Source organism: Parus major, chromosome 7 (assembly GCF_001522545.3).
Source record: "Parus major isolate Abel chromosome 7, Parus_major1.1, whole genome shotgun sequence".
NCBI classification, from domain to species: Eukaryota; Metazoa; Chordata; class Aves; order Passeriformes; family Paridae; genus Parus; species Parus major.
In genome coordinates, this window is record NC_031776.1 from 34,864,954 (window position 1) to 34,891,077 (window position 26,124).

The window sequence follows — 26,124 nt, forward strand, 5'->3', positions numbered from 1 at the left end:
TCCTTTCCTTTCCTTTCCTTTCCTTTCCTTTCCTTTCCTTTCCTTTCCTTTCCTTTCCTTTCCTTTCCTTTCCTTTCCTTTCCTTTCCTTCTCCATTCCTTCTCTATTGTATTGTATTGTATTCTATTCTATTCTTTTCTATTCTATTCTATTCTATTCTATTCTATTCTATTCTATTCTATTCTATTCTATTCTATTCTATTCTATTCTATTCTATTCTATTTCTCCTCTGTAATTTACTTCTCTATATTCTTCCTCTGTATTTTACCTTCCCTTTGCCACATGCTGTGAGGGTGCACCAGATTGTTTTCTGGGGCTCAGCTGATGTCTGTTAATTTGTCAAGCCACAGTAACTCATTCCCACAGCCAAACCCCAAGCAAGAGTCAACCACGGCCAAAGATGTTAATGTGCCATTATCAAACACCAGAAAAAATCACAGAACTTTCTCTGTTGTGGTGGTGCTGGGTCCACTTGGGGATTTGGCCACAACCCAGAGTTGCATCTCAGCCCCAATGGCAGTGATTTCCCCCAGGAATCCCAACATCCAGGATCTTCCTCCTCAGACAAGTGCACAGGGCAGAAGCAGGGCACTGACTGATCGCTCACAATTACTGCTTTGAGCTGCAGCCCTCAGTCCATGGCAGAGCTCTGCACAAGCACTTCCCTCCAGCCATGTCCACATAAGTTAGAGACACGCTGTGACCTTTTATATTTATTTTTCCCCCAGAAAAAACCCCCACAAATCTCCATTTTTTTTTTCCTTTCTGATTTTTCAAGGATACTTGAGGTTTGCTCTGAGATGAGGTTCTATTTTTTAATTTCACTCCACATTTCACAGAATATTACTGCTTATATATTTAACTAAACTTGCTTTTCATCATTCAGGCTAGGACAAATTTTTCATCCCTATGATTTGTTTGTTTTGTTAAAGCACATACCACACCTTACAACTCTGGGCTTCACCTCATTATTTCTAAATACACTCCTTAATTGACTGAGATAACAGAAATAATTTTCTTATTGATACAGAACCTTGTGTGCAGCCACAAGAGGAAGGCAGGTCAGGACTTCTCCTGCACGCTGCAGGGGTGGCAGTGCCAAAACCAGCATCGTGGGTGCTCAGAGCAGCACTGGGGCCCTGCTGGACACGGAGCAGGAAAGGATGAGCACAGCCCACAGCCCTGGGCTCATCCCACAGCCAGGGCAGCAGGGAAAGGGGAAACGCCTCTGCCCACCCAGTGAGACCCCACCTGCAGAGCTGCCCCAGCCCTGGAGGAGCTGGAGCTGCAGGAGAGACTCCAGAGCAGGAATTCAAAGGGATCAGAGGAGGAAGGATGGGAGAGCTGGGATTCCTCAGCATGGAAAGGGAGCTTTGGGGTGACCTCACTGTGGCCTTCCAGGACCTGAAGGGAGCCTGCAAGGAAAGTGGGGAGAGACAATTTACAAGGGGATGGAGGGACAGGACAAGGAGGAATGGCTTCACATCACCAATAGATTAGCTGTTAGGTTAGGAATTAGGAAAAATCCTTCCCTGGGAGGGTGGGCAGGCCCTGGCACAGGGTGCCCAGAGCAGCTGGGGCTGTCCCTGGATCCCTGGGAGTGCCCAAGGACAGGCTGGACAGGGCTTGGAGCAGCCTGGGATGGTGGAAAGTGTCCCTGCCATGGCAGAGGGGTTGGAACAAGGTGATTTCCCTGGTCCCTTCTTACTGAGGCCATTCTATACTTATGTGACTCTTTTAAAAACACATGAATTTATTCAGCTCAATTTATTCTATTCTCCCAGTCCTGTCCAATTGGTGACTGAGGAAATTAAAACATTACAGGAGTGGGATAGTGGGGTGGATTCTGCAGCCCAGCCCAGACAGGTCCTGGTTTAACTTCTGGTTAATTTTAGCTTTTGAGAGCACAGTGGGTCCTGCTGGAGCCCCCTGGAGATGTCAGGGAGCTGTGCAGGTCTGTGAGAACAATTTACAGCCAGAACATCCCACAGTTATTTTCCTGACACACCACATAATACCCAGATACTGAGCCCTAGACCTGCCAAGGCAATATTTACTTCCAGCAGTTTCAGTGAATACCTGTGAAAGGATTAACAGGGCCATTAGTGGCAGTAATGATTATCTACTCCATGTCATGAGGTGTGACAAAAAACTGAGGTGCAAAATTAAGCTCTTTACTAACTGAAGGGGATTTTTGGCTTAGGTGGTTATACAAGAATAGAGAATAGACTGTGCTTCACCTTGCAAAATAAATATTAAAGATCAGTAAGACACAGTGAAAGACATTTAACAGGGTCTGCATGGCCAAGAGACATATGAAATAAAAGCTATTTTATAATATATGATACTAGTATAATATACTTTATAATAGCAAACAAATAACATTAATTTCTTGGACCTGATGAAAAGACTGCAAATTAGATATCCCTGAATGCTATTAAATATCAGTCACTGGAGCTCTTGGTGTAAAATCAGCCTCTCTGGCTTAGGGTAACAATGTCTAAGTTTATTTTATTTCTATTTGGCAGTTTCAGCTGTAACACAGAACATAAAAGGCTCACATTGGGTTTTTGAAAGATGACAGGATAGAAAACAATATTCTCCCATGTCCTCATGCACAGCACCCAGCCTGTGCTCCTAGCCTGGAGAAGGAGTGGGTCCATCTGCCCTTGGCATTTCCTTAGAAAGGGACAGTTTTAGTCAGCTCTGATAAATTTTGGACCAAATGTGATTCTCAGTAACCTGACTGCTATGTTGGGTTTGGGAAAAAAACACAACAAAGATTTCTCCCAGCCTTCTCAACAGCACTGGAGGCTTTTCTGCTCTGAATTTGCTGTGCTCCTTTGCTGCAGGATATTCCCTGCCAAGATATGCACTTCTAGGAAGAAATTATTTTCTGGGTTTAAAGCTGTGTGGAGCAGAAGCAATCCTCCATCTGAGCCAGAACCTGAAGTTGAGCTTTAATTAATTCATCCATTGATGGCAAGAGTGACTTCCACACGACCACATTGCCACTGAAGAGCAGCAAGAACTACTTCTGTCTAAATAAATACATGTAAACAAAATCTAAATCTAGCTAAAAACTTAGATAAATGGTGTAGTAAAACTATATTCCTACATAGATGGTCAAGTTTTCATGGATTCAGCCAGTGAATGTCCATAATCCATGAGAAAGAGGCCACAAAACATGACTTAGAGCTTGAAATTTATGAGCTTGGTACAAGTTCTCCTGCAGTGTTTGGGTTAAATCAGTCACAATTTCCAGGTTTGAATTTCTGTTCCTGACCACAGAGATTTCCCTTGGAAAAAACAAAAATGTCTTCTAAATATACATCTCTGAATATGTCACTGGTAATATAGCAAGTACCAAAAAGAGTTTTGTGTTGTGTTCCCTTCACACATTGGCTCTTTTATTTTGGAAATAAATATACAAATAAACCTTAATATGGTTGTCTTTTTCTCCAGCTATTCCAATTAATTTTTATTTTAAGTCTAGAACAGAACACTTAAAATACAGTTTCAGCCACCTTCACCTGACTGATCTATCAGTCACCTTACATTCTTGGGGTTTGGCATCTCCCTCAGGGTGTCCCACAGTTTCCCCAAAACTGCACAACTACTCCTGATTTTTGCCTCATCCTAATTGTTAAATTCTCCTATTTATGTGCAACAACTCCTAATGGCTTCACTGTCCCACTGCCTGAAGAGAGGTTACAATTTAGTGCTCTTCAGCATTAACACTGGGACAGTAAATAGTTATCAGACCTATAAAAATCCTGCAGCAGACTGGACAAAATTCTCTATTAATTCCTCTATGTCTTCTGGCAGATATTAACAGGAACAAATGGTGCTGCTTCCCAAGACTCCCAGTGCTCAGGTCAGCATCACCAGGATCCCACAGCCTCAGGATCCCACAGCACCAGGGAAGGCAAACCAACAAGAGCTGGTAAAACCCAAGAGTTTAAGTGCAGCACATCTTTTCTGCCTGACAGAAAACTCTCTCCACAGTTGGGTTTCAACCTTCAGAGCCACCACTCAGGGGCATTTCCTGATGATGATAAAAAAACTGGAGGCTCTGGTGACAGGTGAACTGTCTAATAAGCAGCAGAATCCCTGTGCTGAAGAGATTATTCTCTTAATGTAGCCAAACATTAAATTTAGCAGGTGCTCAGTGTGAAGTTATTCCCTTTCTGCTTTCCTCTGTTTTCAACACCTTGAGCTTTCTCCTGCAATGCTCTCCCAAGGTCTTTGAGCTCCTCTCCACTCAAGAGATTCTCTTTTGCTCCACAGAATTTCTCTTCTTTTCTGTGTCAGGTCCTTGCAGTTAAAAGGGATTTTGAAAGTTTTAAGCTGGGCTGGTCCTGAGTCTCTCACAGGGATGGGTTTCACCCCAGTGAATGTGCACATTTGGAGGCTCCACAATGCTTTAGGCTCTCAAATCTTCCTCTTCTTCTGATTCCTTTCATTCCATGTGAGGCTAAACTCATGGAAACTTTTTTGACTGGAGTGGGAAGGAAACACTTCTAAGAAATTATTATGTTTTCTAAACAATTCTTAACAGATATTAAGAAAAATATATTACGTAAAGTGACTGAACATTCTTCATCTTTCTTCTGATTTTTTTGATTATTCACACACATATAAAAAATTACCTTTGCCTCAAAAACTGAATTTAACTTATCCTCTATCCTTCAATACATATTATTTATGTATTTCATGTATAGCTGCTGTTACTGTGTAGAAAAATCATCCTCAGATCAAGCTGTTTTCTAGATCCAAAACATAAATATATATCCATTAATTCAGATTTTTTAATTATTATTTATCAAGCAGTGTAGTGTTTCTTTAGTATTTATGTATAAATATATATTAGCTCTTTAATGATAACTTGGTATGGCTTCACTTTTCCTTCTTCCTTCCTGAGCGCGATGCCTCGGAATTATCCCACGTGGGATTTATCAACACAAGGTTGCAGATTTACCTAGAAGAGCACACTTACTTTCTGATGAAAGCAAAGGGAGGGAAAACAACAGCAAACTAACCAGAACATCAACTTTAATCACAATAACCATTTTTATCATGAGAATTTATACAAAGGAAGGTATTTTATGGCTGTCATGAGAGACTCAGATGTCTGCATTCATGCAGTACATTTGCTGCACCTTCCATTGCCTGGAGCAACACCCTACGTACGAAATTTTCCTTCTTTCTTTATTTTAAACATCCTGAAAAGCAGAATATAAAAATCCTGCGTGTTCTTTAGCATTGCTACAGGGGTTAAATTGTTAATGCTTTACTTTCACTCTAGTTTTTTATCAAACTTTCTTTTTTCTCTCCCTGGGGATAAACAAATGGACAGCTTTCCTCTCTAGTATTCCTCCTTCCATTACCATCACAGCAGAATGCATCTGAGACTATAATAATTCAGTGATGAAATACAAAATGTCGCAATGCCATCTCTCTTAAAGTGAACTGAGATTTTGTTATGCCATTTTAGGTGCACTAATAGCTCCTAAAGTCCCATGGAGTATCTTAATGTGAATTTAATGAGCTGATAGCATATAAATGACAGTACTGTGAGGGTGAAGGTGACATAACCTTTTTCCTTCTGTTTGATGTTTGTCTTTGAAAAAATACAGATCTTTTTGAAACGCACCGCATTATTGCAACATGCTGCATCCTTCAGCAAGGAGCCTGCCATTGTTTTAGCATTTTACAGCCCTTTTCTGCACTCTTCATGGCACTAGAAACACAGGCCTTTTTTTTAGCTCACCATTAGGGTAATTAAAAATCTCAACACTTTTCCTGGCAGCACAATGCCAATGGTGCTTGTGGCTGCATCATGGAGTGTCCATCCAGTGGCAGCCCATCGGTTCTGTCATGCTGGTGCCAGTGGTGGAGGCATGGAACTGGTGAAATCCTGTGGGAACCACATGGAAATCATCCCTCTTTATTTCCTGGGCATCACCTTTCTACCTCCTAGCTAAGAGATCTCCTCAGCAGCACTGATTCCCAAACTCCGCCGGTCTTTACCGGAGCGCTGTCATTTACAAGGAGGTGCCTCCCCACACTCAACGGTGTCACACCCCATTGTGTGCCCAAATCCCAGCCACCCTCAGCATGGTAATGGGCTGGAATCCCATCAGCACTACCTCAGATCAGCCCTGACCCTGCCACGAACAGGGGAGGAAGATGGCAGAAGATAAATTCATTGATAACCAGCAGCAGACCTACAGAAAACAACTGGCAGATTAAGGAGGCACCCAAATGTATCAGGTTATTAAAGCCTGCCCGAGTGCAGCAATGCAGCTTTGCCACTGCAATTTGAAGTATTGTCCTAAAAACCTTTCATTCAAACTTGAAATGCCATCTCAGTGGTTTTCTCACCCTCCAACCCAAACACTTAGAGCTGTGTCAGCCACAACGTGATCATTTCTCGGCTAAGTGTTGTGCAACTCCAACAATTATTAGCTTTCACTCCTCTTCATGTTCCTTCAAAGCAATACATAGATACTGAGATTATGAATCATAGAATATCCTGAGTTGGAAGGGGCTAACAAGGATCAAGTTCAACCTGTCCCTGCACAGGCACACCAACAATCCCACCCTGGGTATTCCTGGCAGCGCTGTCCAAACCCTCCTGGAGCTCCGGCAGCCTCAGGAATGTTCCCATTCCCTGGGGAGCCCCAGCACCCTCTGGGGGAAGAACCTTTCCTGATATCCAACCTAAACCTGCCCTGGCCCAGCTCCAGACATTCCCATGGATGCTGTCACTGGTCACCAGATAAGAGATCAGTGTCTGCCCTTCCTCTTCACCTCCTGAGGAAGCTGAAGATTGGGACAGGGCTCCTCCAGGTGAACAGACCAAGTGACTTCAGCTACTCATCACACAGCTTCCCCTTGAGGCCCTTCACTATCCTCACAGCTTTTATTATTGATTTATTATTTAAACTTTATACTGAGCCAGGCTTATTTTTTTTATTTATTTTATGCTCACTTGCTGAATTGAGGTCAATCAAAGGTTTCTCAGTGTTGATTTGCTTGTTAATTTTAAAACTCTTGTAGGACAGACTATGAATCATTCCACAGACAGTGTATTTTTCTATCTTTTCATACAGTCCCAATGTTGTTTACATGAAGTATGTAATGCTGAGTGGATTAAATTTACACGAGTTATTTCGTTCCCCAGTAGAAACGCTAGCATTTGCTCTTCTGAGAGACCTACCTTGGGCTGAGCTTGACAAAGGGGAAAGAAATAAATAAAAAACAAGCAGTTTACGTGTTTCAAAAAGTTGGAATTTTGGCAATGTGTGAAATTTGTTTAGAAAAACCTTTTCGTTGCCAGGTGACGAGGCAAAACATATCACATATGCTTAACAACCAGCTTGTACATATTTTGTCTTTCCAAGGTTTCTAGGGCTGGTCAGGCACAATGATGCATTACAGCTGAAGGAGCTTCCAGCAGGGACAAATGTTTGTCTCCTTCCAAAAGAATTTTCCTAATCCTTAAGAAAAACAACTCAATATTTCTCATTGCTGAATGGTTGAGTAAGGACTAATTCTGCTCAAAATTCACCGTATCACGAGTTGTAATGTATATTTTGTGTTTGCTGAGGGTACAAATTGCTGGGGTTTAGGTGTTTGTGAGCATTTCATGATATAGTACAGGCAGCAGTTCTGCAAATACAGATTTCTTACAATAGTCTGACACCTTATCCCCATTCCACTGTCAAGCAACAGCACAAGCAGCATTAAAACCCAAGGATGACTGAGGATCAATGATGATAATGTGTTAAAACGTGTCACACCGTGTTCAAAAGCTACTGTTGGCTCAGTCCAAGCACCTTTGCATCACTGATGTTTCCATTCCATCAACATTTCCATCCACTGATGCACACTGGAATTTCAGAGGAATGGAATAACCAGTTTTGGTTTTGACCATTCTGGTCAGAAAGAGCCGGAAAAAACCCAATCCACACTCAGATTCCCCTAAAATCCAGAGGCCTGTCCTTCCCATCCCAAACCTCAGCTCTTGCTGTGAACATTTACACAGATCCCATGGCCTGGAGTTGCAGTTAATGGACTTCACACATGTGAAATTAATTGTGGGGATAATTCTGAAACAATTACCTTTTCTTGGAATCCCAGTCAACAACTATTCTAATAAATCACGGTGCTGCTCGTGCTATAATGACCATCAGTAATCAAATGCATCTGCACACTCAGCCTGTTTGCTGACTTAAAGCACTAAAAGGCAAAGAAGAGTTTGGTGCCCAAGTTCCCACAGAGGATCTGACTGCTCTCCTCCAATCACCCTTTGCTACCCACAATTATTAATTGTTTATCATTACTCAAACTTGCATCCTGATCCCAATCTCTTTAAAATGTTCATATGTATATATTCCCAATATTCTCTGGGGTTTTTTTTTCCTTTCTCTCTCCTTTGTTTTGCATTCCAATTTTAAGTGTCTCTGAAAGAAACTTTCAGCATGACTCATGAGATTAAACTGTTTTATCTTTAATTACCCTCATCAGGAGATATCCATAAATCAGTTTTTTAAAAAGCATCATGGATTCATTTAGGACAACGAGCCATCATTTTGTTGTTTCACTGCTCCTCACAGGGCTTGCCATCCTATCTTCTGTGTACCCAACTGAGCATTGGTTTTTCACAGGTGGATGAGGTACCAAAAATTATCTACTCCCAAACTTTACAAGTCTGCCACCTCTTTCTTCCATCCTAATGCATCTTCCCACCTACCCTGGGGGTAAAACCAAGCACACACAAAACTCAAAGCTAAGGAATTTCCTTCTGGAGAGCACAACTTCTGGAATTAGACCTCCACTAGGAGCACTTGTGCCTGCAAATTCCAGTGTGCTCTGCCTGCCAGCACACCACACATGCCAGCAAACCAATTTCCTAGAATCCTCATCAAAAGACATCAACAAAGGGCTGTAATGATGGCCAAATCCAATTTATTTAAGAGGGAAAAGGAGACCATACACAAACCTCTCTGCATGACTGTCCCCATGTGCCAGGTCACTACCTGTAGCCATTAATATCCACTGGCCAGCCAATGCCTTAAAAATTTAAGTTTATTTTTTGCACCCTTTTCTTTTTCATTGTAGATCACACCCCTTTGCAGTACAAGGCATCCATTTACTCAGTGTAAACTTACACTGTGAGATATGATCCCAGATGAGGTATTGCTTCAAACAGAAGATGAAAAATATTCCATGCATTTTAAACATGAATCCAAAAACATAAGTTACACTAACATGTAATACATTTCTGCTGTTCTCTGGCAGGAGAGAAAAACAAAACTGGCAGCTATAGAAATTGTACAATGGTAATTATTGAGAGAAATAATTATACAAAAACCTGTTCAAATTATATACGGGATGGGATGACTCAAAGCGAGAAGAATTTAAAGTGATAGTTAATACCTCAGAAAACCTCACTGTGTGACTCCAGGCAGCAAAATCAGACAAATAAATGCATCTGCTGAAATCATTCTACCCACTGAAGTTTGTAAAAAGTGGGCAAAAAACAAGTTTTCATTGCTGGGGATTTCAGGGCAGGCTGGTTTACCAGGGAGGTTCCCAGCAGCATCAAGGAATTCCTGGACAAAGGATAGAAGGAAGCCTTAATGCAATTTTATTCTAAACAGGCTTTAATCAATTCTTTATATTCACTCTGTAGCCCCCAGCTGCAGGTGGGTTTAGAAAATTAAGCCAGCCCTTCAGAGGTGAGAGAAGGACTGAGGTGTTTCAATGGAGCCAGGAGCTGCTGGGAGCTGAGGCCCTGAATTCCCACCTGCACCTCTAAAGCCCTTTTTCTGCCTGTACCCAGAGATAAAACATATTGTTCCAGAGGTTTCCAGCTGTGGTTCTGATGGCTGCCCTCATCCCTTCACCCCAGTGCCTGCAGCACTCCAGGTGAAACTGCAGCCACTGAGCTGATCATCCTTGAAAAGCCAAGGAAGCCTCACCACATCCTCCCTGTTCTGCTGATCTCCTTCTGCTTTTCCCACACTGCATTCAAGATTCTTGGTGTTTGTTCCATTCCAGATCTTACTTCTCAAACACCTCTCCCTACTTCAAAAACTTCTGCTTTTCATGTCCCCTCCCTTCCTTCCACTTAATTTTTAGACCTCTGTCCTCACTTCCAGCAACAGGCCAAAGCCCTTCTCAAGAGAACAGGTTTTTCATTATTTCTACAGTAAAATATAGATCATTAATTCATCTCTAGTAGCTACAAACTTTTCCCTAATTATTCCTTTTAGCCTGTTACATTACCTTACACGGGTGTTGTTATTTCCCTTCCTTCTGTATCACGCCTGATTTGAAATTGGTGTGACTCAGCTGAGGATTGCAAAGCAAAAAAAATATTACTTAAGTTTGTTTTGAGAGTTCCTCACTTTGCCCAGACTGTTCACACAGGCAAAGCATCCCCTGCACCATCCAGTATTAGTGATAACTTTTCAAACTTTGCTTGCAAGGAAGATGACAAATGCTTCAGGACACAAGTGAAAATGGCAAAAAATGCTCTGCTGAAAAGTCACAGTGCAACTTGCTCAAATTGTCATGTCAGAATTTGCTTTCTCTGAAAAGAAAAGGCTGCTACTTTTATTTGGTAAGGTGGTTCAGAAGTCCAGCTCAGCTCAGTTCCTTTGTGCAGAGGGAAGGGCAGTGAGTGGTTCATATCATTTACAGCTAATTCTACCATTTCTTTCAGTATTCAGATATTGTATTTATTTCTTCAATGCACATAATCAGATCACTGGATTTTTTCTAATTACATTAGTTTCCTCTGTAAAATTCTTCAGTGTTATCCTAGGAAACAAAGACAGGTCCACAGAACCAAAAGGCCACCGTGGACTCAGACACTTAAAGAATTGCCCAAATTTAAATTGGAATGGTACTAACAGGAAGGTAATAATGTATGCAATTTAAATTGTAGGCTTTATGTGCCCCCCAGTGTTGTTTTCTATGATGGTTTTACCCTTGAGGCAGCTCTGTAGGGTAATGAGGTGGAATTATCTCTCATTTAGGGGTACAGACCTGAAGCACAGAGTGCAGGTGGCTCACCTGAGGTGACACATGGAGTCTGTGCCAGCCTTGGGAATTGGGAACTGATATTCCCCATTTTCCTCCAGGATGTGACCACCAGAACCAGCTGTCCTTAGTGCAGCAAGTCCTCCTTGGAAACACCATTGGGAACCTTCTTAATGGCACTGGAAAAATCAGGGAAAATACTTGTATTAGTACAGAGTAAAACTCAAATCACACCCCTGGACAGAGGTGAGGGCAAGGTGGGAGAAAAGCAGCCCCTTGGGAGATACACTGAGGTTTCCAGGAGCAGGAATAGGATATTTAGCTTCATGTAAATTTCTAAATCTTGCCAAAAAGGAGGAAGTTTAGATAAGATCCAGACATGTTGGTTTTTCCTACTCTAGCCCCTGTGTAAGGAAATTGCTGAGGTTTTCAAGACTGGAAGAAAACTCAATTATTTTTATGCCACTTTTACTGAAAAAATAGCAACAAAAAAACCCAAAAGCTATATATTTTGGAAAAGGAAAGAAGAAGCTCTCATTCCAAAAAACCAGGTCATTAATTCCTATATCCCAAGGCAAGAACTCTCACGTGGAGGGTTACCAGGGCACCCAGGAAGCCGCTGGCAGTGTTGTATTTCCCTTCCCCTTTGCTGGGGTTAACACCTTCTGCAAAGCACAATCAACTTTTAAGGCAAGAGATAAAATTTTAACGGTGCTGCTAATTAGTGCCAAGGGTGGCAGTTCCTGTGATGGCTGTGAGGGCTTTGGTGAGGGCCCATAAACTCCATTTCACTTGGGTCAGCCATCTATCAGGTGATAACCACTGCTCCCACCTGCACTGGCTGCAGACACAGACATGGAATGGTTGGCTTGGAAGGGACATGGAAGATCATCCAGTTCCACCTCATTCCATGGGCAGGGACACCTTCCACTGTCCCAAGTTGTTCCAAACCCCGTCCAACATGGCCTGGAAAACTTCCAGGAGCACCCACAGCTTCTCTGGGCAGCCTGTGCCAGGCTCTCAGCACCCTTACAGGGAGGAAATTCTTCCCAAAGACAAGGATGAAGCTGAAATTGCCACTGAACTGCTTATTCCTACAACATATCACAACAGGAATGTTTTTCAGGATACACCAGTCTTTGGCTAATTTTCAGGGCAAGGACTTTGTTGTTGAACATATTTTGTTTTTATGTCACTGTGAAATGTATATTCTGTATGTCACTTGGATAAACTTTTCCAAAAAAAATCCCCATTGGAACAGCAATGAATGGGATTTACAGCTTGAGCTTCTGAGCACCTTTACTGCACAAAAAACTGTTTATTAGCACAAGTTTTCCCTTTGTATGTTGTGTTTACTTGTTTCCCAGCAGGGTCTGCTGATGTTAATGGACTCACAGCAGTGCATTCTACTTGTGTTATTACAGGTCTAATTCAGTCATTAACATTTCATTAATGGACTGGCCTCCTCGCTGTTTGCATGCCTGTCTAGATATTGATGAGCTTTCTAGTATAGAAAACTGGTATTTAAGGCAGACTCTTAAAGGTTTATTAAGATGCTCGTGAACCTTCATCCCATCCTGTCATTTATTTTAGCAGATAAAAGCCAAACCCTCTGATGAATTTACATTGCAAAAGTTTTCAGCACCTGAATAGAAAATTAATTCCATGTGAATACCCCAAGGAGAGGAGAAAAACCCCAAAGATTCCAGAGTTACATCACTTGGATACAAATCTTGAGTTCCTGCCTCAAAACCAGTGTGGCTCCGCTCCGCCAAGTCCGCTGTGCTCTACCTCGGAGGGAATTGCGTTTCCATGGGACACAAATTGATTCCTATTCCCAAGGGGGTTCTGCAGCTCCACCAGCTCCCAATTTCAGACTCTGAACTGGAGTTTCTAATCCTTCCCACCACCCAATCCATCAGGAACAGCCTTGCTGGTGCGGTGGAATTAATCAAATTAAGAGGCTGCTCAGAATAACGAGGCAGAGGCTTTGGGGACCTCTGACATGACCACCAAAGGGGAAGATTTATCATGATTTTTATACTTCAGTAACTTTTTGGCTTTATCAGCTGTGTATTGGAATCTAAAAACAATCTTGATAATACCTGTACCCCAGTGGAAGATAAATATCCTCAGGAAATTGCTGGAAGGAGTTATGAGGTGCTTCCCTTTACATTCCTGCTTTTTCCCTGCTAAAATGTGTGTTTTCAGGCACCCCAGAGAATTAAAATACACAGTGTCTAGTGCAAGTACTTTGTGAAAATTACTAATTTGATGTCATAATTACGCTTGTAATATAAAATTATTAAGCACTGTCACATTGCACGGTAAATGGAACTTATATTGGTGTAATAAAATGTATTTCAATTCCATTGCAATAACTTTATCATAGTCTTTAATGGTACCCAGAGTTAACAAAAATAAGATGCAGCCAGGAAAAACACCATTGAAGAGTACCCTATACTGCAATATTAGGTCACAACAGATATAATTTGTGAGCTTCTTTATGTGCCAGTTTACATTTATGAACACCTGCAACTTATGTTTTCCTGACAAAATGAGATGCTAAAGAAGTCGAGGTAGGATTAGAGGCCAGTAAACAAAATCCCCAGCGTAATTTCCCTTAATAAATTCTGCATTATCCATGCCTTTGACTTCAGCTTTATAAATGGAGCTATAAATATTATTGATCCGAAATTCATATTTTTTTAAGGATCTTCCTGGCTCAGTCAGGCAGGTCTATGCCAGGATGACATGAAAAGAGATCTGTTATTATGAAATCTGAAGCTTATTATCTTGATAAATGTAGCAATGTTTGAGCAATCTGAGGGTGGGGGGACAAGAAAAGAGGGACACAATTTTAACATTAATATGTCCAAGTGGTTTTTTCTCCTCAGTAGAACTGTCCCAGCCCAGAATGTATGAGCTGTGCATTTAATGAAGGGGGAAAAAAGGGAAGAGAAAAACAAAAAGATAAAAAAAAAACAAAAAGAAAAAAAAAAGAAAAATAAAGAAAAAAGGAAGGATTATTAGAAAATATGCCAAATCCTCATCTCAACATTTTTCTTTTGTCTGTCAGGGTAAATAGAATGAAGAAACAAACCACAACTGGAGGGGGGGGGGAAAAAACCCAGTCAGCTAAAATGTCATGACTTGCTTCTCTGCAGGTGTCAACTTGACTTCACTGAAATGGCACAAAACTTTGATTTTCTCATCAGGAAAAAATGTTTATTTCCTCTACCAGACCTAACAGATAAGAACATACTGTGTGTAACATTGCATATTTTGATCCTGTGTCTAACTGTTCTTGAGACACATGCTAAAAATATTTTGTGTGCTTTGCCTCAAATTGTTGTCATGAATTATTGAATTGAGCTGCTACTTTTTCATTAAACCAGCAGCCTTAATAATTTAAACACTGGTCTTTAAGAGACTTACTGTATACTGATGATCTTCAGGGGAAGAAAGAGAACCTCCCAATTATTTTATATCTGCCTTGATATGTTTTTTTTGGTAGGGTTTTAATGCATTGCATGACTTACCAGGCATTACTGGATGCCTGTATTATTTTAGCACACCAGACAACATTTCTCTCCATTTGATTTGTCATTGAGAATTTAACTCAGATATTCCTGTAGCCAGGTTTTCTCAGTCATGGCAAACTCAGACCTCCTGAGTGTTCAGGTGCAGCTCACGGGGTACAGCTTCAGTTTACCCCTGAAAATGAGGTAGGAAATAAAATGCTTTAAATTTTATTTAAAACCTTTAAATTTATTTTAAATCCTTTAAAATTCTGTATGTCTGCATGGCCCTCATCCATTGGAGGGGAACCTTCTTGCAGCTGAGCAATATCTGCTGCTCCAAAGGAAAACCAAAAACTAAGGGAAGTGGGAAAAAGTTCTGAAGTTACAGCCTGATTCAATAAAAACCTCAACTTGCTTCTCAACTAATTCAATTTTTTTTTAAAGTTTACTTTCTTTGGGGTGACATCACTGCAAAATGAAGGTTTTGGGAAATTTGTTGGCAAATCATTGCACTGGTGGCTCTACAAAGTCCCTTAATCATTTGTGCCTCCCTCAATTACACTCCAAAAAACATCAAGGCAAGAAGTGTTTCAAAACACCTCCCCAAAACCCAGAATGAACTCTCAACTCCCACAGCCTTCTTGTGGCAGACCTAGAGATGATAAAAATCAGAAGTTCCAGGAGTCAGTTGATGTCTGATCCACGGTGATGTGTCATTTCAGCAACACCAATGCTCATTTTGCCCAGCACAACAGCAACAAAGATTACAAATATTAACTTCAAACACCACATAAAGTATGAATAATCTCCATTGCTACAAATTTTTAAAATGCTTCGTATTTCTTTCCCACATATGTCCTTGTAGCCTCATAAAACAAACTGTTACATTATATGGGCTTGTATATATATATATATATATATATATATATCACAAAATGTTAGCTACTGCTAAAAGTAAGAAAATAGATTTTGACATTGGAGAATTATTTTCCTGCTCTCCTGTGCCTCTGGATCTAAAGGCAGAGTTAGTCAGCTGTTTAATCTGGCCTGAGTCCAGGGCTGCATTTCATGGTGAGATGCCAAGAGCAGCGATGCCACATGGAACAGGAGTTATCTTCTGCAAACTCACAGTGATCACAGGGCAATTTGTATTTGAACTGATAGAAAGAACAATCTCCTGTAGCTTTCTTGTCTGCTCAGGACTGATTTTTGTCTGGGCAACTAAATTTAGTCTTATTAATCAGAAGATGCATGAGATGCTGTAATCACTTCATTACACAGCATTGGCCAACCCTTCCATGCCATGTCCATCCAAATTCCTGGCCCTGCCCTCCCTGAGCACATCTGCAGTCCTGAACTACAGCAGAGGCTCATAAATTGCAGAGGGCAGACATTAAATATGGGTTTAAGATATCAAGACAAATTATTATGTTTTGAAATATAAATGTATATGAAAAAGAAACACTTTTTTTGTCCATTTTTGCCCTTTACCTCTTGTCAAAACTGTCAAGGTGGGAAAGCCTGTTTGCTTTCTGTCCTTCAATTTAAAGCAGCTGTGTGTGATGCTCTTTTAATTAATCCCCAGTCCAGTCTGCTATCACTGTTGAGTTTATTAGCTTCCAAAAGTTTAGATGATACAAAATGTATACATGTAAAGTGGTAAAATTAAGGAATTTTCCTTGTGGTGTATGAAGAACTACCTACCCTGTAACTTCTCCTCTAACACTTGAAGAGCAAAGAGTCCAGGAAAGGAAGGATTTCCATTAAAGCACAACTCAATCAACATTCAGGTACTACAAGAAGAAAGAGAATAAAAGCTAGGAAATTCTACTTATGCTTGTTACTATCACCTGATATCTCAAAACAATATCCAACCCAAACCACGTGGACATAATAACCATGAATTGAAGAGTCACAAAGAAATTTTATCTCACCTGCAGCATCTCTCTGCACTTCCTCCTGAAGCTGCTTCCATTTCAGTATGGTTTTGAGTTTTCTAGAAATATTCAATTTGTTTATTACAGCCAATATAATCTCTTCCTGATACAGAGACATTCTAAATAAAACAATGCAAAGCAATGTAAATATACATTTATATTTCCTGGTGCTTTAGGGACAGCCTGTGAGCAAGCACTCCTTTATTCTGTGACATCCTCTGGGTGAAAACGAGCTTTAAAAGCTGGGTTCCCATTTCCTGGCACGGGAGGGTTTAAATAGCTGTCAGGATGGGCACACCTGTCCCACCAGCTGAAGGACCAGGGGTAATTTTGATGTGTCAGGGGTAGGTAGAAGAGGGATGTGAGAGTGCCACATGCAGGCAGGAGAGGATGGGGAAAGCCCTGGCTCTGGGAAGGCTTTGCCATTCGTGTCTCACATGGAACAAGCAGCCAGCAGGAGAACACCAAGGACACTGGACCCTCTGGAGAGCTTCTCCAATCAGATGGAAAAACCTCTCCACTGATGGATTGTGGTGCAACCTTGGACTGGCCAATGCTCTCCTGCCAGCAGGCAGATTTTGGGAGGGGTCAGGGGGAACAGAAATAGCTGCAACACCAGACACAAGGATTTTGGAGTCTTGGGGTTTTTCTCTGGCTCTAACCAGCAAGGCTTTTGTGTCTTGTCCTTTTGGTACTCACTCCTCGCTCCCCCAGGCTGGACAGCACTGCCCTCTGAGCCTTGTGCAGCCTTTGTCCTGCCTGCCCCTCACCTGTCCTCCCTCCCTGGGCCTTCTCCTCCTTCTCTGTCTTCCCTACCCTTCCTCAGTAGCAGCACAACTCCTTTTTCCATCCCCATGAGATCTTGTCTCATTTGACTTCATTTCACCCTGGACCATCTTTTATAAAAGAGCTCCTCACAGCAACCCCGGCTCCTTGTCCAAAAATGATTCTTCCACAACACGTTATTATAACAGTAATAATTAATTATAATTAAACAGTAATAACAAACATACAAGGAGCACATGCAGGAGTGATTGACAGACTGGTTTCTGCAGCAAAGCCTGGGTTTAAAACAAGCAGGTATTTCATGATGCTGTGTGTTTCCACATTCCACACTCCCTGGATCCTCCAGCTCTAACACTGAGGATCAAATCAGATATAAAAATTATCTGTGCAAAGAGACCACAAACATAAGTGTCCTGGCTTGGTGTCATCCTGTAATCCTTTGGATGAGAGGGAAACATGGGAAAGATGCAAGGCTGTAGAAGAGGAGCCTCGTTAGGGAAATTCACAGCAGCACATCAGAATTGCCCACTCCTGTTGTCATAAAAATATTTGCAGTAAGAAAGAAACAATCAGAGAAAAAAACTAAAGAGAGATGTGTGAAAGGAGACAGAAGAGGACACTGGAAATGTAAAATGAGCATCAGGGCAGACAACCTTCATCTGCACCATCATCTTTTACGAGTTCCACCAGTGCTGGCTCTGAGCCTGGGCTGTTCACTTTTGGAAAGTTTTACTTTATTTTTTTTTAATGAAAATTCAACATGGTTCTAATGGAAAAAAAAATACCTTAAACAGACCTTTAATAAGAAATATAGGAGGGAGGGAGGACTCATTAAGTGTGAAGTTTAGCAAGGATTAGTGAAACAAAAGACCCCAGCAGACAAGTTTAAATACCAGATAACTCTGTCACCCTCTGATTGCCAGCAGGAGTTAAAATTCAGGTCTCCTGTCTGGAAAAAGTATTATAGAAATATATTGTGAACTTTGCACGGTTCGTTTTTTGTTACGAATTAGATCCATCATGAGATTTATTGAGATGCCTCATGTTTAATAAAATACTCATAACGGTTTGTGATATTTCACAGGATAAATAACAGGATTGTTAGCTGTGTTTGTATAGCAGGTCTCAGGATAATAAATGGTTCATTCAATAATGAACTGACAACAAGTTATTCAGGTTATAAAAATATGGGAGATAAGAGTCAAAATAACAAAACTCAAAGGATCAGACATGCAACAACATTGGAGTCCAAAACCAGGTTGCCCCATCATTTAAATTCTGAAACCATTTGAAATAAGAGGGTGGAAATTTCCACATAAAGCATCTTCCAAGCCAAAGCCACAACAGGACAGTGGAGACAACTGTTCTTTTATTTCTGACACAGCCCAAGACATCTCAATTTTCTCATGTTATTCAAATCTAATAAAAGATTAATATCCTTTTAGAATAAAATAATATAAAAGTATCTGAAGATAAACACATAAAAATTATTCATCCTGTCTCTGCCTCTCAAAGAGCACACGAACAGAGAAAGTTCAATACATTTTTAAAAAATACATTCTTTAGAAAATATGAACAAGTGAAGATTCTCTGAGTATATTTGACTTCTAAATAAATTGCTTTCTTTTTTGGAATTGCTGAGAAGGCAGACACTCAGTGAGGTCAATGAGACTTACTGATTGCACAGTGTTACGGAAAATTAGGCTACTTATTTGGGAACTAAAAATGGATGTTAAGAGCATTGAGTGAAGTCACACTTTTGAGCATTTTGGAGCTGGCCTACATTTTTAAAGAAAACTTTGAGACTTTGAGCAATAACTTTTTGGAAGAACCAGATATTTATGATGTCCTTTTTAGCAATTAAAGGCAATTCACAGAACTGAAAAGATTATTTGGGCAGGGGTGGGGGTGGCTTCAATTCCTGTAAGGAGACATCAATTTGCAATCAACTCCACTTAATTGGGGTGCTCCCAATCCTTACCAGTTTTGACTCTGAGGTATTTAAAGGACAAGGAGAGCGTCCCCAGGATGGTATTTGATTCCCACCTATATGTCAGGATAAAAAATGATGGAAAAGAAACAACTTAAAGAGGAAGCATGAAGAAAAAGGCATCAAAAAAAACCACTTTCTTTTATTAGTGTGATTGTTCAAATCCAAATTTGAACAAAAGTCTCCAAAAGTCGTTCCCATTTATTTTGTCCAGGCCAATTTATCTCCAAAGTTTTTGCCCATCCAAGTGTCAGCAAGAAGCTGAGATGTTCATGCTGTTTAATTCTTTGATGTCCACAACAATAAAATGACCAAATAATAATAAAAACTTCCTTCTCTCCACTGCACCCCCCCCAAAAAAAAATAAAAATAAAAATGAATGTTTGAAATGGCCATTTCAAACTGAAACAACTGCTATTGCTATCAATTTAAGTAATCACTTTCCCAGCTGACAGATGCAAAGCTCTCCCTTCAGATAATGACTTTTCCAGCTGACAAGAGTCAGGGAACAGGAAGTGTATGTGGGGATAAGTGTTTGGGAATTAGAGGACAGCCAAAGTTTGTGGCTACCTGTATTATCTACGGGAGGTTATTTTACTTCTACTGGCACATTTTTATCTGAAATCAGCATAAATGAATCTTTAAAAATGGTTAGGGCAGCAGAATACTTTTTTTACAATACTAGGCAATTTTAAAAGTTTTTTTGTTCTTTACTGCTTGAGATTAAACTCATTCCATAAGGCAGGAGCTGCAGTTTTCACCAGAGCTGTCACAGGGCAAGGAGAAAATGGTACATGTTGTTTGTTTCTGTCTGCACTCCAGCCAAACCTGTTCCCTGATTTCCAGCAGGGTTGGAAATGCAAATGCCTGCTGACTAAAATAAATAAGAATCTTTTTTGAGACATGTCCCAGGTCAAGAGCTGGCCAACTGAGCTACATTCATACCCCTCACTGTCCTGTGCAGTGTTAAGGAGGTTACTCCCAGTTTGCAAAAGGAGAACCTCAAGGTTTATCCAACACTTGGGGTATTTTTGCATGCCCTAAATCATCAGTGCTGTCAGATGTGGGTCCAAATATGTAAATAATCAGTCAGTCCCTAAATGATTCCTCAGCTGAGCTCTTAGAGACCACCTGTCCAAGATGGGTGCTCTCACTCACCTGTCCATGCCAGAGAGGACACACCATGTCCATGGGAGAGAAAAATGTGTTTAATTCTCTGTGCAGCAGGAAAGGAGAGGCCACGTCAAACCCCTCCCTGGAGCTGCCAGGAGAAAAACACTGAAAATCTGATGGCAGTTCCATGATCCAGCTTTTTCCTGTGGGCCAACATGTCAGACACCACTAAGTTGTCCTAAACCTCCATTCTACGTTAAAATAACTCTGCTGGGCTGTCATCATAAAAAGTTATAACCCAACATCAAACTTTAGCTTTTACCAGGAAAGGGAAGGCTGAGGAACTTTACAAGTCTGTAAAAGGATCACCATAGGCCAGCACGTATGACTGTCAACTGATATGAAATGAGATATTCCTATTCATGATGACAGACTGAAATTTTAATTGGGTTTGACCAAATCAGAAGCAAATATCGTGGGGGTTTTAATCTTGTGTTCCCTATCCATATTAATATAATAAAATATATTAATATTGTGAAAAACAAGAAATGCCAAAAAAGAAAAAAACCCCACCAATTTTATAAAGAAATAAAAGAATAAAATTATTGAGCAGCTGTATCAGTCTTCATGTGAATGATACCCCAAAACTACAAGAGCAGTTATCAGTTCTTCAATTTAACTCTTACCTTATTATGTCTGTTTCTATTTCTTATCTCCAGATAAAATTTGCTTTTTCAAGTCAAACTTCCTACAGTCATAATAATAAATGGAACATGAGGCTTGGACTCAGTGTCTCTGTTTTTTCTCTTCTTCTTTCACTGGAGGTATCAAACAGGGCACATGAGAAAAGTAACACAACACAGAGGATGGAATGGAAATGAACTATTAAAGTCATGATAAGAACTAGAGAGGGAGACTCTGGAATATGTGTGGAGTGAAATATGATCTCTTGAAAGAGTATATGTGAAGAAAAAGGCAGCATGCAAAAGTAGCAGCATTACATGTTCATACTCCATGCTCCTTCCTTGTGAGACTCTGCCACATCTCAGCCCAAAATTTTACTTCTATTTGTGTACCTTTAGCATAGTTTTTTTTAGACAAAAATAGGGTTTTTTATTAATAACAGCAAGGAGAAAGGAGAAGTGATTGTGGAAAGATATGGAGTTTCACATATGAAAAAATGAATGGAAAATGGAAAATATGCTGGAGTCCCCATCCCTGGAGGTGTTTGAGGAATGACTGGATGTGGCATTCAGTGCTCTGGTGGGGATCTGTCACAGCTTGGACTTGATGATCTTGAAGGTCTTTCTCAATCTTAATGATTCTGTGATTCTGGAAAAGACCAACCCCAGTCTTCCACAGAATCCCCCAAATGTGGAAAGTCTGTTTCCTCATTAAACAAAACTCCTTATTGAAGCGTGGGGGAGGTCTCACAGCACACACTGAGGACAGAAAAAGTAATCCAAAGCTCCACATATTGTTTTATTTACTCTTTAAAAAATTAAACTCCATTGCAAAGCTGCTTTGGCCTCACACCCATGGCATCACACTCTATTACTTCCCTTTGAAACACATCTACTAAACTTTAAAAGCCTATCCCTCCAAAAGCAGAGGCCATACAAATACTTAAGGGGTTAATAAACTCTTCCAGTACACCAAAATCACAAGTTTTATGCCTCAACCCTGAAGAGCTGGAGCTCCTAGGAGAGGAGTAATTGCATTGTAGTAATGTTAAGGTTTGATTTAGGTTTCTCCATGGGCAGGATGAAGTGTGTCTTACTCCTCAGGTGTGAGACTTGGCCACTCTGCCTTTTGCAATATATTATCCCAACACTGTCAGAAAATGCTCAGCAGAGCCAGTTCTTACTAAACTGGGTGTGTTATAAATCCAGGGGAAGGAGGGGATTTCTTATGCCAACAATGCTTCTCAACCTTTACCTTATTACCACACTTCTTGGCAGCTCCAAGATAAAAATCTTTTAAGCTCTTTTTTTCTATTTTTTTTTTTTATTTTTTTTTTTTATACTGCTTGTGTGTGAAATCTCAGATAACAGAGCCAAACACAGGGAAAGTTCAGGGCGGTTTTATGACTCGCTTTTATCAAAAAATTTGATGTCCGAAGCCTGAACGCACAAATTCGTGGCTGTGGGATGAGGTCAGTGAAACCACACCCATTCCCTCGACAGACCTTCCTTCTCCTTTAGTGGACAGTTTTACGTGGGCTACAGAAATATGCCCTGGATGAGGAGGAGCACTTGCCCCTGGATTGGATGCAGTGCCAAGTAAGTCAGGAATTCTCTACGTGGCGGATTTCAGCTCTGTGTGTGCTCGAGACACATTATCTGTGAGTTCTGGAGGTGAAGTCCCTCTCTAATGAAATTCAGCTGAGCAGAAACAGCCTAGAAACACCAGCAGGAAGGCCGAGGGAGAATGACAAGACAGGTTTGGCACAGAGGGATGCATGAAACAAAATAACCTCAGTGAAGATTTCCAGAGGAAAAAAAATGTGGATTGTCTTGTAAGAGGGAAAGTGTGTGACACGAGGAACGGGGAGGAATGGCAAACACATGTCAAGCAGCACATTTTATTTACCTTTCATTAGCATGTCTTCCTAGGAGAAGGTTAAATACTCCAGGAGAGGGATGGGATTTTTCTTATGTTAACTAATCCAGACAAAAGTGAACGGAGATTTGCTTTCTTCAGCATTCATTGATATTAATTGCTTTATTGAACTAGCTGTGGGAACATGGATTTCCCAATGCCAGCATAAAGGATCATTATTTATAAGCTAACTGATCCCACAAATTCTACACTTAGCTCAACATTTCCTTTGGAAATGCTGTAAGAATCTTTTTAAAAGTCATTATATTTCATACTTTACACTAAGGCACACCAGCTAAATGATACAGGTTTTCCAGGAGAAGGAAAACAAGTTTTTAAGGCTCACATAACAGGCTCCAAATCAGCTCTGAAATGCTGCATATCATTACATTTTCCCTCCCTTTAGTTTTCATTCTGTCCCTTTTCCCCTGACTTACAGGTGTCCTTAGTTACAGCCATCAGCAAAAACAAAACACACATGCAGGCTATAAGTCTGTATTTGTGTACTAATTCATAAGAGTAAAATATCTTCAGTTGCTCCTTCCAATTTCCTTTCCCTGTTCAATTCATAATTGTGCTGCAGTATATTGGGCTTAAGCTTTCAGGAACTTTACTTTGTCCCAAAAGGTTGCTTAGATGGAGACCTGAAAACGTGAATTCTGGCTTCAAGGGAAGACATTTAGCAGCAGAGGATCCAAAGCACTGTAAAAGCAACTAAATAAACACTGAAACCTTTTCAAAGCACTAAGTTTTCACTGAAGCCCTTTGCAGATAGATATGGATGGCTCAGCCCATCAGAGTTCATGCAAAAAATATACCAGGAAGTTCATAAATTTGAAAGAGAAGCCAGGAATGAATGTTAAGTTCTTTTGTTCCAATATATCGTAACAATGCTTACAGCATTGCTGCAGTTAAGCTCAACTTTTCCATTCAAAGACCAATTTTGGGGCTTTATGTGCTGGTTTAAATCATAGCTGAGCTAAACATGGTATGCAAATTGCAGTGATAAATGTTTGTTTTACTTATATTCCTTCCTCTTTATATCACAGTCAGAATCCTTCACCAAAGCCCCCAAAAGCAATCATTTTTGGCATAGTTTAGATGCCAAATTTGCAAGTTACAAAGGAAGAATGAAGATATACTTTATAGTTCAATCCTTTTTTCTCTGTCAGAGAGAGAAAAAGCACTTTAAATGGCCTGAAAAGAAGATAAGTATCCTTGGAGAAGACACACTTGGCTAGAAAGATCTTATTATTGCACAAAAGTAGGTTAAAGCAAATCCAAAGATGAGGAAACGTTTTGCCAGGGATTAGAAAAATTCCAGGATGCTGAACCTACATTTGAGGATCCTTGGCCAGGTGAGATGCTTAGAGGTTTGCCTTATTAATGCAAAAAGGATTATTAAAAATAGATAATTTACACAGATATTATTGACAATCTGTGTAGGAAAAGAGCCTCGTGGTTGTGTTCATAACCAAAGCATGGACGTGATAAACCTTGGCTAAAAGAAGTTGGCTCCAAACTCTTCAGCAGAATAAAGTGAACGACAAGTGAAGACAAACATTTCCATTCTTAACCAAAGTGTCCATCAAGTTTCTAGTAAAGGAACCAGTTTGGAGGATGGAATTTCCCAACTTTGCAGTTTTCAGCACCTTCAGAAGGAAGGACTTGTCCACATAGGATGTGATATGTTGTGACATGTCAGTGACCAGAACTTGAGTGGGGAAAAAAAAAGATCTTGGAGGGCTTTCAGACAGAGGAGGATCCTGTAGGCACAAAGCAAAGTATCCAAAAATTACCACAAATCCAAAATTCCTAGAAATCCAAAATATGAAACAAAATTTTGAGTTTTCTTATTAAGATATTTCATGTTAGACTATTACCACAAAGGAAAGGAAGCACTAAGGGATCCTCTTCTGTGTCATTTCCAAGACAGCATTTTTTAGCTCTTTCCTGTGCTCCCATTGCTGTTCCCTTTGCAGAACATTTCAAGGTTTTGGAATCCATTAAATTAGAGATTTAATTGAGTTTATGATGCCAATACATGGCTTAGTTTGGTATTATTTGTATGTACATGTGCAAGTGTGCACAAACACATTGTAAACTTGGACCCAAGGCTTGCAGAGGTGGAACTGGTCACACTTTGTGTTCAAAGGAAAACCTAAGAAAAAAAATAAAAAAAAAATCTTTACATCTTTTACTTGAATTGGGCTGGCATGGAAAATCATGTTCATATTGTACTCATTTGTGGTCTGCTTCTCAGGAATTTTAACAGATGACAATTCAAAGATAAATTTGCTTTAAAAATAAATGATGAAAAATAACTGGCTTCCCGGCTCTTATTTCATAATCTCGAAAGTATGTTCAGATTTATATAATTAAAGTAGAAAATAGAAGTCTAAAAATGAAACCCAGTTTTGCATTAGAGCAGCCGGAATTAATAGGATTCTTCTTCCAATTCCTTTGTTTTCTGCTGTAGAACCAAACTCCACCATGAGTGGGGAAACCTGGAATTCTGACCTGCTCAGGTTGTGATTGATGTCAAGGCCCATTAAAACATAAACATCCTCACAGCTGGGCATGAGCTTTACTGAGCTAAAGCCCAATGCTGGGGCACTTAGGAACAATTTTTTTCCACCTATGTATGAATTGTGGCTTTTAGCACTCATTCCCTCCTGTAATTGAGATAAAAAAAAAGATAAGACTAATTTTCTTTCTTCATGAGGCAATAAATTGGAAGCTGAGGGTGTTATTCTGTAACCCAAAAATAGTAAAAAAGGACCAAAAGAGCTCAAATACGATCCTGAGGGAAGTGAGCAGGAATCCAGCTCTGGGGTCCCCAGCACAGGAGGGATCTGGAGCTGCTGGAACATCCAGAGGAGGCACCAGGATGAGCAGAGCGATGGAGCAGCTCTGCTGGGAGAGCTGGGATTGTTCAGCCAGGAAAGAGAAATTCTGGGGTGAAGGGAGCCTGTAAGAAAGGTGGGGAGAGGCAATTTACAAGGGGCTGGAGGGACAGGAAAGGGAGGATGGCTTCAAACTGATAAAGAGTTTAGACTTCCCCCTGCCACTCCCCTCATCCATACTTACATCACATCTGGTCCAAGGCCATTTT

At 40.5% G+C, this 26,124-nt stretch overlaps 2 long non-coding RNA genes across 2 annotated transcripts; both read right to left on the minus strand.

Annotated features, from left to right (window-relative positions):
- Positions 1-8,959: 8,959 nt before the first annotated feature.
- LOC117244713 lies at positions 8,960-16,746 on the minus strand. The gene is made up of 5 exons (XR_004498276.1): positions 16,673-16,746; positions 16,517-16,578; positions 11,092-11,237; positions 10,300-10,365; positions 8,960-9,623 (listed from the first exon to the last, which is right to left on the minus strand). It is a non-coding gene; the product is annotated as an uncharacterized LOC117244713 (long non-coding RNA).
- A 5,131-nt stretch (positions 16,747-21,877) lies between these two features.
- LOC107207341 lies at positions 21,878-25,884 on the minus strand. Its single transcript, XR_004498384.1, has 2 exons — positions 24,893-25,884; positions 21,878-24,775 (listed from the first exon to the last, which is right to left on the minus strand). It is a non-coding gene; the product is annotated as an uncharacterized LOC107207341 (long non-coding RNA).
- Between the last annotated feature and the right edge of the window lie 240 nt (positions 25,885-26,124).